Below are 14,323 nucleotides of genomic sequence, written 5' to 3'. Positions count from 1 at the left end.
CCCCGGCCTGTTCGGAGGGGCTTGCCTTCTGGCGCCGTTGGAGGTGCTCTAACGGTTCCTCCTCCGCTTCCTGCTCGTGATTCCCGATGTTGATTTTCGCCGCCAAGGGGTCTGGCGCTTGTTGAACCAGTCGGTGAAGCCTGATCTTGATTGTCCATGCCGGTGGCTCCTCCTACGTTTCCGCGTGCCGCTTCCTATTGGCGCGCTCCTTTGCCGCCTGGTCCGTGTCGGCCGCCTTTCCTTTGGTTGCCTTAGAGGCCAACAACTGCTGCCATTTCGAGGCTGTTTTTGGGGTGACTTTGGTTGTTCTTCCCCGCTTCGTGGTTTTGACGGGCTCGATAGGTGGCGCCAATAGGGTGAGCCATTGCGCCACTGTCGTCCATATCTTCCGACCCTCCTTGCCTCTGACAGAGTCGATGGCCGCACAGAGCCCATCCGCAATAAGTACTGGCCAGTCCACCTTCACGCCTTCATATGTTGCTATGATTAAGACGGCCCGGTTCTGAGGCATGCATGGGGGTCGAGGGTATACATGTCCAAATTCATGGAGCACACAGGCAATCTCTCGAAAGAGTGGATCTTCGCCGCCCTGTGTCCGGTAGGCCTTGCTAGCCAGAGAGTATTCCCCAAAATATTTTCGGAGTTGCTCCGGGGTAGGGTTGTCGATAGTGAAGATGCCCCCTTCCGGAAGGCCAATCAAAGCATGGATGGCCTCCTTCGTGATCAGTTTCGTGTCGATCTCCTTTACTATCTTCTCCGCCTCCCAGTGCGGTGGAGACTCCATGATTGTGAGGAAACCTTCTAACCCGTGTTGCCTTAGCTACTTCTTGGCTGCTTCAAAGAGTGCTTGGCAGTCCATGGCTTCTTCGAGGTCGGTGAGCACTGGTGAGGGGTGTGTTTCAGGAGGCTCTGTGTGTGGGCTCGCGTCTGCTGATCTTTGATTGCTTGTGCTCCTTTGTGCTCCTTTGTTCGCGAAATGTGAAGGTTTCCACGCGGTGGGAGTTTTCTTGTTGCATGTTGCCGCCTTTTTTTTTCTGACTTGCGCGTGTGCACGTCGTGTACTAAAATAGAATGACGTGCCATGTGGTGGCAGTTTAATATCCTATTAATAGCCCACTACGTACCTTTTCGAAGTGTTTGTTCACTCCTTGTTCTTGCATGTGTCCGTTCACCCCTCGCCCTTGCATGATTTGATTTGATTTGATTTTTTATTTTTATTTTTTGGTAAAAATGGTTTGGTTAATTCGCATCCGGTCCCACTGAACCCCTATCCGGATTGTGGGACTTTCCGGCTGCTGGACTGCTTGCCGTGGCGTCATTTGCTGGCTCGTGCTCCCTCTTACCGGCTTCGCGCTTGCCGATTGCTGAACGTGTTGCCGTTTCTTGCATCTTACTGGTGTCTAGTTCTGTGTCGGCCTTTACTTGTTCAAATGGGTTTCTTGGCATGAGTCCATTGTATGGTTTGAGTCGGAACCCATTGACCCATTTACCCAGAACCTCACCGGCGAGTGTCCCTAACTAGTAGGAACCATTGAACTCACGTGTAATCCAGTATGTGACAAGAACTACTCGTTCCTTATGCGCAGCGCTCGGCCACAACCGAGCTTAGAATCATACACAAAAAACGGGAAATAATGAACGAAACGAAGAAGAGACGAGTACGCAGGATGTTTACGTGGAAAACCCAAACTAAGGGAAAAACCACGGCAGCCCACAGACTGCAAACTATCACTATGCTAGAATGTACAACAGTGAGTTCACGGAGGCAACGACCTCGTGCTCACGATTCTCGCCACAGGCAGCGGTTACAACTGAGGCAACGACCTCTTCCTCTCTCTCTTGCTCTCTCTGTACACAGTTACGCGCTCTGATCTCACGCAAACAACAATAACAACAACTATATCAAAAGGTTTGCCCTAAGTCATATTTATACTAATATGACTTTTCGGCTATTTACAAATATAGCCACGATGGACTCCAAGAGACATATTTACGAATATGTCTCTTCATCCGAAGAGCACTCCTCACTGGGTCTGCATCATCCGGTCCTCCGTAGCCGGGTACTCCTCATCCGGTTCTCACCTGGTCTGTACCATCCGGCTCTCTGTAGCCGGGTACTCCTCATCCGGTTCTAACCGGGTCTGTACCATCTGGCTCTCCGTAACCGGGTACTCCTCATCCGGTTTCTCCCTTCCCATCCGGAGGGACCTGTCTCCCAACAGTATGGTCCGGTCCACCAAAACCGTAGCTTCCCCGGCATCTTACCCATCCGGGTTTGGAATACTAGTACCAGCTTACCGATTTCGAACATCTTTTCGTTCCCTTTTCAGTGACGATCCACGAACGCTTTCCTTCGCCGCTACTCTAGTTCTAGGTGTATGATCCTGGCTAGCCGATGTTCTTCCAATTCGCACAGCGCGGTTAACCGAATAGGTTCCGATACCTTCTCATTTAGGCATTCCCGAATCTGTATTCGTAAACTCGGTACCTGGAACTCTACCGGCATCACTGCTTCCAATCCGAATGCTAGGCGAAACAGTGTTGTGCGGATACTTGTCTTATATGCCGTTCGGTAGGCCCAAAGTGCACTGTGCAGCTTTGTATCCCAATCCGTCCAGATCTCATTGACAATTTTTCACAGGATGTTCTGTAGTGTTTTATTTGTTGACTCAGCTAATCCATTGGCTTGCGGATAATAGGGAGTGCTCCGTTTGTGCACCACCGCATAAAACGTCGTCAAACTTTCCACTACTTGCCCTAAGAAGTGCCCACCTTGGTCACTTATGAGCTCTATCAGACGTCCATACCGGCACCAAATGCATTCATATAAAAATTTTGCCGTGGATGCTGCGGTGTTGTTGCGTACTACTTTGGCTTCCACCCATTTTGTGTAGTAATCCGTAGTGACAATCACGTACTGGTTGCCGGTTCTCATTGTCGGTGGTTTGAATGGACCGACAAAATCCAGCCCCCATTTCTGAAATGGTTCTAATGGTAGCACGGGCTGGTGAGGCATCCTGGCTTGTTCGGTTGGTTGGCCCATTCGCTGACATAGGTCGCATTCTTTAGCGTACCGGACTGCGTCCTTCAATGTCGTCGGCCACCATAGTCCACTCTGCCATATTTTCCTTGTCGTAGCGTCTCCGGCATAATGTCCTCCAACCACGCCGTAGTGTGCTTCGCGCAATATTATTTCCTTTTCGTCATTGCACACTGCACGCCGTCATATGCCATCTGCGTCTTTGTGGTACAATATGTCCTGTAATAGACAAAAGTGCCGCTTTGAACCGCTAAGCGTTTCCTTTCGTCTCTGTTCATCTCCTCTGGAGGTAAGCCGGTGCTCAGAAATTGGTGCATGTTGGTGAGCCACTTGTCTTCCTCTGCGACCGTACCATACATTGCAGTTTCTGCTGTAACTCTAAACAGCTCTGCATCCGGAAAGTCATCTCGGACGCCGTCACCGATTTCGCCGGAATCTAACCGGCTCAAATAATCTGCTACCGCATGTTGTATGCTGGGTCGGTGGAATATCTCGAAGTCAAATTCTTGTAATAGTAACGTCCATCGGGCCAGCTTACCGGTGAGTGATGCTTTGGACACCAAGTAAAGGAGCGCCAAATGATCTACGTGAAAGGAAAATTTCCTTCCTAGCAGATAGTGTCTAAACTTGGTGACACTATACATCATACCCAAGGCCTCTCTTTCCGTTGTGGAATAATTATGTTCCGCTTGGGACAGCTTCTGGCTGGCATAATACACTGGTTGGTACCATTTTGGTTCTGTCAGTTGCATCAGCGCGCTCCAGATTGCGATGTCGGACGCGTCAACGAACACATGGAACTCTTTAGACCAATCCGGAGGTTACACCACCGGCGCTTGTGGCAACAGTACTTTTAGTGCCCGGTAAGCCTGGTCTTCTGTGTCCGTCCATCGGAATGGTGTCCAATGTACCGCGGCATTCAATAGTGTAGCCAGGTCTGCTAGATACCGGAGCATTCGACTATGCCCCCGAATTTGTCCTAAGAACCGGCTTAGTACCTTTGCCATGGCTGGTGCCGGTGCCTCCAGGATTGCTTTTACTTTGTCTGGATTCACTGCGATACCGTCCTTGCTCACTTTGTGGCCCAGTAACGCTCCGCTGGTTACTCCCAACACGCATTTTGCCGAGTTCAGGCTTAGTCGGTAAACCCTACATTTCTCCAGACATAGTCGGAGGTACTGAAGGTGATCCCCTTCCCGGCTATAAACAGCAAAGTCGTCCAAGAACACCTGCATGAACGCCGGAATGAATTCTCCGAAAATCTCCATGATGATCCGCTGGAAGGTTGTCGGCGCCGTTTTTAGTCCGAACATCATCACTACGACAACAAAGACTCCTCATTCGGTGACAAAAGCGGTTATCTCTTGGTTGGCAAGGTGCATCCGGATCTGATTATAGCCGTTGAAACCGTCCAAAAAACTGTACACCTCATGACCGGCGACCACATCCAGGACTCCATCCGTGAATGGAAGTGGGAAGGCGTTCGTTACCATAGCCGCATTCAATTTCCGGTAGTCGACGCACACTCTTATCTTACCGTTCTTTTTGGGTACTACGACTATCAGGCTGAGCCATGTGGCTTTCTTTACCGGTCGGATGAAGCCCACTCTTAGCAACTTGTCGATTTCTTCTTTGACTTTTGCTGCGTAATTTGGGTTCATCCAGTAACGTCGTTGCGCTACCGGTTTGGTATCTTTACTCAGATGTATCTGGTGTTGATACAACTGAGGATCGAGTCCCCGCATGTCCTCGTAGGAGCAGGCGAACACATCGCGAAATTCTTTTAGGAGTGTGATCATTGCCGTTTTGTTCTCTGGGGTCATTTCCTTGGAGATGTGCAACGGTCTTGTGTCCTCTGTGGTACCTAGGTTCACCTCTTCTAGTTGGGATGCTTTCACGTGCTGCAACACTGCCATTTCTCTTTCCAGTGCCTCCTGTGCTTGCCGTAATTCCCGAATTGCTTCCTTATCCGGTTCCTCGTCGGTCCCGTCCGGTTGCAGTATGTACGATGATACTGCTCCGGCTACATCAATCTCGAACAGAGGTACGATCTTCGGATTTTCCTATAAGTATTGATTGACCTCTTCATGTTGACACATTCCGCATATAGCGGCGTCGATTCCTTTCCGGTACCGGACCGTGTTTGAGTCGGTACTCGTACTTTCGCTTTTCCACGCCGGAACGTAATTATATTCTTCCTCCAGTTTTGCTTGATGTGTGTTGTTTTTAACCAAGGGCGTCCCAACAATAGTGGGTAAGCTACCTGACCCTGTAGCTAGAGAACTACTGCGGAAATGCGAAATGTGTGACCCCCGATGGTCACTTCCAGATCACGTATTAACCCGATCGGCCATACTGAGCTTGTGTCTGCCATCCGAAGCCAAAATGGGCACGGTTCCCAGTCATGGATACCTAGAATGTTACACGATCGAAGGCTGATCACGTTCACACCGGATCCTCCATCGATAATCGTGCATGGTAGCTCATTTCCTTTCACGATGGTTGTGATTGCCAGACTGCTAGTGTCCACCACTGCCGGTTCTTCCTCCGGATTTGAAAAGAATGCCCGAGCCGGTGGTGTGTCAACTGTCGTCCTTCCTGTCTTCAGTCCTTCTGTGAAGCGTGGTACCAGTTGCAATAGCCGGCCTAATGGCAGCGTTATTTGGCAGTCTTGTAACGCCTGCCATGTTGGGTTTTCGGGCTGCCCTGGGCCGGTAAGCTCTTCAGCATTCTCCTTTTGTTATTCGAGCTCTACCGCATGTTGGGAATAGGCCCTTCTATTCACCTTCTTCCCTCGGCCACAACCGAGTAATCGCGGATCAATGCAGCAGAAAATAGGAAATACAGAGAAAGACACGATACACAGGGATTAACGTGGAAAACCCTATACGGGAAAAACCACGGGAGTGCGAGACTCCAAACCAAACTATGCACAGAGAAATATACAATGGCGAGCTGCAAGGCAACGACCTTGAGCTCGCTGTCCTCGCCACAGGCGGCGGAAATACACAGAGGCGTCTACCTCTTCCTCTCTCGCGCTCTATCTCTCTCGCGGCTGCTCTCTCTTCACTCCTCTAAAGTGGAAAAACAGAAAAATGAGAAGCAACTACAAAACTGTTTGCCCTAAGTCATATTTATACTTATATGACTTTGGGCTATTTACAACTGTAGCCTCAGGGGCCCATAGCGAACATATTCACGGATATGTCCCTGCATCCGGATCGCTCTCCGAGTACATTCGTCATCCGGAACCGAAACCGGGGTCTTCGTCATCCGGATCCGAAACCGAAACCGGGCTTGTCGGCATTCATCTCCGATATCCGACCATCCCATCCGAAAGGGACCGAAATCCCAACAAACTCCCCCTTCACTTCGGCATGGGATGTCTCTCCAATCCGATCCTCTTCCGGCATGCTTCCAGCTTGTCGGGTGTGAGCACCTTGGTCAGCATATCCGACCCGTTCTCGTCCGTGTGGATCTTCGTCAGCACGAACTCCTTGTCTTCTATCCTTTCCCGGATCCAGTGATATCTTCGCTGGATGTGCTTCGTCCGGGAGTGATAGGCCGCGTTCTTTGCAAGGTGGATTGCACTCTGACTGTCGCAGTAGAGTCGGTACTCCTCCTGCCGGATACCGAGCTCTCTAATGAAGTCCTTCATCCATATTATTTCCTTGCCGGCTTCAACAGCCGCCATGTACTCCGCCTCCGTGGTTGACAGCGCAACCGTCTTCTGCAGCCTCGACTGCCATGAAACAGCTCCCCCTGCATACGTCATCACATACCCTGACGTGGACCGGCTGGTATCTGCATCAGCCGACATATCCGAATCGGTAAAGCCGTCGAGTTCGGGCTTTCCGGAGCCGAATCGGAGGCACACGTTTGCCGTGCCCTTCAGGTATCGGAGTATCCACTTGGCCGCGTTCCAATGCTCTTTGCCGGGATTGCTCATGTACCGGCTCACCACTCCGACTGCATATCTGATGTCCGGTCTCATACACACCATGGCGTACATCAAGCTCCCGACGGCTGAGGCATACGACACTTTCATCATATCCTCCTTTTCAGCCTTTGTCTTGGGACTTTGCTTGCTGGACAGCTTGCAGTTTGTCGGGAGGGTCGATCCGACCGGTCTTGCTTCCGACATGTTGAACCGGTGAAGCACCTTCGTCACGTACTTCTCCTGTGACAGCCACAACTGCTTCTTCTTCCGGTCCCGGATGATGTGCATCCCTAGTATTTGCCTCGCCGGACCCAAGTCCTTCATTGAGAAGGTTCGGTGAAGAGCCTTCTTCAGCATCCGTATCTTGACCTGGTCCCGTCCGACGATCAACATGTCGTCCACGTACAGGAGGAGTATTAGGAAGTCTCCTCCTTCGAACTTCTTCACAAACACGCAGTGGTCGGACTGCGTTTTGAGGTACCCTTCGTCGGTCATGAAGGAGTCGAATTTCCGGTACCATTGCCGGGGAGCCTGCTTCAGTCCGTAAAGGCTCTTCTTCAACCGGCATACCAGGTGCTCCTTCCCTTTCTTCTCGAATCCTTCCGGTTGCTGCATGTAGATCTCTTCATCGAGGTCACCGTGAAGGAATGCCGTCTTCACGTCCATCTGTTCTACCTCGAGGTCCATGCTTGCCGCTATGCTCAGCACCGTCCGGATGGAGGTCATCTTCACTACCGGGGCAAATATCTCGTCGAAGTCGACGCCCTTCTTCTGCTGAAACCCCTTCACCACGATCCTGGCTTTGTATCTCGGGGGGTTTCCGGCATCTCCCGGTTTCAGCTTGAACACCCACTTGTTTCGAAGTGCCCGCTTTCCTTTCGGCAACTCCACAAGTTCATATGTGTGGTTCTCATGCAGGGAATCCATCTCGTCCTGCATGGCACTCAACCACCTGCGGCTCTGGGTGTCGTGCTTTGCTTCTTCAAAGCTCTCCGGCTCCCCCTCGTCGGTTAGCAACACGTGCTCTGGTTCCGGAAATCTCCGGGGGGCCCTTCTCTCTCTTTGAGGGTATCTCCGTTTCGGAGCTTCGGTAACCAGTTCTTCCGATTCTTCTTCATCCGAATCCATTTCGGGATCGGGGCCGGTTCCGGTATCATTTTCGTCTTCTTCGGCCGGTTCGGTTTCTTCACCGTCTTCGGCCGGATCCTCGAGTGCTAACCGGTCCCTTGCCGGTCGGGACTGCTCCTTGTAGAGTTGATCCTCACCGGTCGACTTGGAGCTCTTTACCTTCTTCTCCGACTCCCAGTCGGCGAGTGTCTTGTCCTCCATGAAGATGATGTCTCGACTCCTGAATATCTTCTTGTCGACCGGGTCCCATACTCGGTAGCCGAACTCGTCGTCGCCGTAACCGAGGAATATGCATGGCCGGGTCTTTGGATCTAGCTTTCCTCTCCGGTCCTTTGCCACATGCACGTATGCGAGACACCCGAACACCTTCAGATGCCGGTAGGACACTTCCTTACCGGTCCACACTTTCTGCGGCGTGTCTCCGTCCAAAGGTACTGAGGGTGATCGGTTTATCACATATGTCGCCGTCGACATTGCCTCAGCCCAAAACCCCTTGGGTAATTTCGCATGCGCCAGCATACTCCGAACCCTCTCCATTATGGTCCGGTTCATCCTCTCGGCCAGCCCGTTCAGTTCCGGCGTCTTCGGCACAGTAAACTCGAGCCGGATTCCCTTCGAGCGACAGTACTCCTGGAACTGCCCCCGGTATTCCCCTCCGTTATCCGCTCGTATCGCTTTCAGCTTCTTGCCGGATTCCCTTTCCACTCTCGCGTGGAGTTCTTTGAAGACGCACAACACTTGGTCCTTTGTCTTCAATGGTGCCGTCCACAGCTTCCGGCTGTGATCATCAATGAATGTTACGAAGTACTGGGCTCCACCATGTGACTTCGTCTCTACCTGACACACGTCAGTGTGCACCAACTCCAATGGTGCGCTACGTCTCGTCGGTGGCCTTGAGTGGAAGGAGGTTCGGTTCTGCTTACCGGCCAGGCAATCGGTGCACTTCTCCAGGTGCACATGCTTCACTGGGATGAGGTTGTCTTCTGCAAGCCTCTTCATCCCCTTCTCACTCATGTGGCACAGTCTTTTGTGCCACAGCTCACCGGCAGTGTCGGCTGCCACATTCAACTCTTCCGGACATAACCGGGCATTCATCAGGTACAGTGTGTTGACTTTCCGGGCCCGAGCCACTATCAGGCTCCCCTTGCTGAACTTCATTACGCCGTTCCGGATGCTACCTGTGTAGCCTTCATCGTCTAGCCTCCCGGCCGAAATCAGGTTCAATCGAACCTCCGGAACGTGTCGGACATCCTTCAGCAGCATTTTGCATCCGGTCGGGGTTGTCAACCACACGTCTCCGATGCCGGCAATCCGGCACGTACCTTCATTTCCCATCCGAACACAGCCATGCTCACCGGCTGTGTAGGATGAGAAGTATCTTCTCTCCGGGGTCAGGTGGAACGATGCTCCGGAATCGACCACCCAGGTCGTCTCATCGCCGGCAATGTTTAGTTCACCTTCTTCGGTGATGAGCATGATCTCCTCTTCACTTGCCGCGAGTGCCGTCGTTCCTTTCCGGTCCTGTCCTCGCCGATCCGAACCATTCCGGTCCGTGGCTCCCCGGTATGCACCGTTTCTCTCCGGTGACTTCTTCGAATCGGTGTTGTCGGTTCCATTGTCTTTTCGGTAATGCCGACAATTCTTTCGGAAGTGCCCCGGCTTCCCACAGTGGAAGCATGTGGGCCTTCCTCTTGACTGCGACCGGGTCCCCGACTTCTCCCGTCTTTGCGGACTCCGGTTCCATTGTCTTCCCCGATCCGATTCGGTAAACAGCATCTTCGGGTCGGAGGCCGGTTCCTTATCTCTCCGACGCGCTTCTTCATTCAGAATACTTGTCTTTACCGTTTGTAAGGACAAGTTATCTTCGGTGCACGAGGTGCTGAGAGTCACCACCAAGTTCTCCCAGCTTTCCGGCAATGTACACATCAGGATGATGGCTTGCATTGCATCCTCCAACGGGAACTTGATCGCCGCAAGCTGATTCACGAATCCCATGAACGTGCTTACGTGTTCAACCATACTCTCGCCGTCCCGGTACTTGAGATTCACTATCTTCCTCATCAGGGAGGTCCGGTTCAACGCATTCTTCCACATCTCATATGCGTTGGTGTCGTTCGCCACATGTTGTAGGACGCTTACATCGACATATTGTCGGATCGTCGCTACGGCTTTCCGGTTCAGGAGCTTCCACTCCGACTCAAGTACCCCTTTCGGAATTTCCGACCTGTCAATCGGTTCGTACAGGTCCCGAACAATCAGAAGATCCTCCATCTTGATCTTCCAGTCGGCGTAATTCTGCGCATTCAGCACCATCATCATCGGCTGCCCGCTGCCGCCGCCTTCCATTTTCTGCAACAGTCGCTCTGATACCAGTTTGTTGGGAATAGGCCCTTCTATTCACCTTCTTCCCTCGGCCACAACCGAGTAATCGCGGATCAATGCAGCAGAAAATAGGAAATACAGAGAAAGACACGATACACAGGGATTAACGTGGAAAACCCTATACGGGAAAAACCACGGGAGTGCGAGACTCCAAACCAAACTATGCACAGAGAAATATACAATGGCGAGCTGCAAGGCAACGACCTTGAGCTCGCTGTCCTCGCCACAGGCGGCGGAAATACACAGAGGCGTCTACCTCTTCCTCTCTCGCGCTCTATCTCTCTCGCGGCTGCTCTCTCTTCACTCCTCTAAAGTGGAAAAACAGAAAAATGAGAAGCAACTACAAAACTGTTTGCCCTAAGTCATATTTATACTTATATGACTTTGGGCTATTTACAACTGTAGCCTCAGGGGCCCATAGCGAACATATTCACGGATATGTCCCTGCATCCGGATCGCTCTCCGGGTACATTCGTCATCCGGTACCGAAACCGGGGTCTTCGTCATCCGGATCCGAAACCGAAACCGGGCTTGTCGGCATTCATCTCCGATATCCGACCATCCCATCCGAAAGGGACCGAAATCCCAACACCGCATTCCTCTCATTTTCCTTCTTCACCCATTCGGTTGCCTGCTTCCGGATGGCTTCTTGAGTTTCCCACTCCGAGGCTTTGCCTTTTGATCTTGTAGTGACTTGTTGTATGTCCGCGACTTCCGCGTCTACCATGTTTACAATTGGTCGCTTGTCGTAGCTCTTCGCCGGACATTGATTACTATAGTGGCCTTCTTGCTGGCAATAATAGCAGTACGGCTTCCAAGTGTTGCTGGATTCGGCGTGTGTGCTTGGTGGAGGTCCTGTGGTAAGTGCTTGGTTTTGGTCTGGTTGGCGGCTTGGAACGCCCTTTTCCGGTTCCCGTGGATGACCCCCCTTTTTGTTGAAATGACGTTTCTTGTTGAAATTCTTTTTGTTTCGGTAACCTTGATGTTGTTGGTCGTCATACTTGCCATAGTCGTCCCGTCGTTGGTTGTAACCAGGGGAGTGATCCCGGTTGTATCTCTCATACCGTCCATTATAGTCCCAATATCTATCCTGTCTGTCATACCGGTCATAAGCGTCTCTTCAATCATGGTACTGGACATCTTGTGCCGGCCGATAGCGCTCCTCTCGCCACCAGCGTTCTTCTTCTTCCTCTTGGTTGCTTCGTGGTTCAATTTCCCAGACCGGTGGTGCTTGTTGATTTAACAAGTTATACTCACACCGTTCCATTGTATGACTTCTGGAGTGCCAGAGCAAGCATTGGGAATGCATGGTGCATTCCAGCGCCGAATGTCCGGCATTTAGGCATGTTGTACATTGAACTGCTTGCTAGAAACGGAGGTCCTCATCTGTCGGTAGTGCACGCTGAAGTACGCCCATGGTTAGCCATGAACTTGAGTTTTCCATTTCCCCAACTTGGTCGATCACGTGATCTATGCTGTTGGTGCGGAAATCAATGACGGTGCACACCGTTCGTAAGGGTTCCCAGAGTGCTGCTAAGAATATGGCCTTTGTTTCTTCCTTCGGTGGTGTTCGGCTGAGCTGACTGTGGATCCGCTGGAACCGGATGACAAACTATTGAATGTTCTCCATTGGTTCCTACCGGATACTGTAAAATAAGCCTACCATTTCCCGTTGGTCCATCTCCTTGTGAAAGAAATGCAAATATTTTGTCTTTAATGTTTCAAACCTGGGGATGGTGTTGGGATCTTGTGTTCGGTGCCATCTGGCGGCCGGTCCCTCCAAGGTCATGCCGAACTCTGCCCTTCTTGAACGTTCCTCTTCGGTTGCATTTAAGCGTTGGGACATATGGTTTGCCTCCCAGGTCCGTTGAAACGCATGGACGTGGGCTTCCGCATCCGGATCATCCCGATATCTGGGATATTGGAACGGCATATCGTCGTCTGGTGTCGGTACATGGGCTGGTGGTGTCGGTGGTCGTTCCTCCTCCTCTGTCGGCATCAGAGGTCTTTCTCGGTCCTCTGTCGCCGTCGGAGGTCTTTCGCGCTCCTCTTTCGGTGTAGGAGGCTTCTCCTCCTCAACTTCCGGTGTCAGAGGTCTCTCTTCCTCGACTTCTGGTTCCAGAGTGTGGTCGACCTCCGGTGCCGGATGTTCCATCCTTGTCAATTCTGGTTCCGGTGTCGGCAAGGTATCCGACTCCTCGTCCTCTGGTCCGTCTAGGGTGTCATTACTCTTGCGATAGTTCGTCTGTGCACTGTATTCCCTGTCCAAACCCGATTCAAATGCCAAAAATGCTTCGGATTCACCTTCCCCCGCTACCAATGCCTGGAGAAGGGATTCCGCTTCCCGGAGGCTGCTTAGGCTGCTTAGGCTGCTTTCTTCGTCCGGGTAGTCGTTTTGTGATAATCAAAGTGACTCCTTGGCCACTGTCCGGATCACCTTGGAAAATGAGCGATCCACTCTGATTTCTTCTGCCGTTTGCTGGAAAGCCTCTCGCTTCCTCAGTGGTTCAACAAGTCTCCTTGCTCGCTCCGTAACCAGGTCGTTCGTTGGTCGCGTCATCGATTCCCGCCGCTGTTCGCTGCGATTGTGCAGGAATCGTGGTCACCAAAAACTATGTTAATCCTTAGGGTTGGACAATGGCCTAACACAGGTTGTCTACGGAAGACACTTCACCAAAGGGGTGTTACGGCGAGATAACTTAAGACACGATGATTAATCCGACTTAATTGGCTACTTAGCAATAGGGCATTCACTTAATACACGCGTAAGATATAACAATTAATACAGAACGGTAATCAATACGTGAAGATAAAACAAGAAGCTTATATTAATTCTCCGTTAAAGTTTTACATTGTAACCGGGCCTTTATATAGGTCACCGGTGCTGCGTACAAAACGGTGCCAACCGGCACCTGTTCGGAACCGGTCCGGAAACGGATCGGCATACTGATTCCGGTCCGTCCGTTCACTACTTAATTATAATCTATTCTACTTAATTAAAATAGATTCTGAATAACAATCCCTTTCACATTCTGGTATTTAACTCCTTTGTCGGTCGGGTAACAAATTCTAAAAACACTTTCACAGTAACCATCACGAAACCATGGCCGCCATTAACTCAGAAGAATATCTCACCCTTGGTGCAGAAATGGAGAATCGTAAATCCAAGTTCACATCTCTTGAAGTAGAGAATCAACATCTACTTGGGGATCTACAAAAGGTTACTGTAGAGAAGTAGCAACAACAAGAGGAGTTCACGCATGGTTTGCTCCATTGCTAGAGACAAATTCTCCTCTACTGAATAATTTTGAAGAATTTATCAAAGAATTTAAGGCTTGTTTCAAAGATACTGATGGGGCGAGAACAACTATCAACAAGATTCATACACTACATCAAGGTGATCAGTAAGCTTCGACATATGCAACCAATTTCCGTCTCATCGTAAGCGATATTCCTTGGGATGAACAAGCCCTAATGAATCAATTCCGTTCAGGCCTTCGTAGTGATGTCAAAGACTTACTTCTTACCTTCCTTGAGGATCCAATATCACTTACAAAAGCTATTAGTCGAGCAATATGGTGTGATAATTGCCTTTTTGAGCGTCGATGTGAGCGACAACAATAAATAACAAGATCAAGATTCACACCAACTTATGCATTAGTAACGGCATAATCATCCCCAAGGCAAACATATAGCCCTACTCCAACTCCAAGGCAAACACATAGTCCAATCCCAATGGATAGTCCTACACCCATGGAGATCGATATCACTCAACGACGAGGACCATTGTCGGACGAAGAGAAGCAACGACGCCGAGCAAACCTTCTGTGCTT

This window comes from Azolla caroliniana, unplaced genomic scaffold (assembly GCF_043228905.1).
Source record: "Azolla caroliniana isolate FFs.n. ecotype wild unplaced genomic scaffold, voAzoCaro1.0.p SCAF_9, whole genome shotgun sequence".
Taxonomy (NCBI): Eukaryota; Viridiplantae; Streptophyta; class Polypodiopsida; order Salviniales; family Salviniaceae; genus Azolla; species Azolla caroliniana.
Note: the sequence above shows the minus strand (reverse complement) of the source record.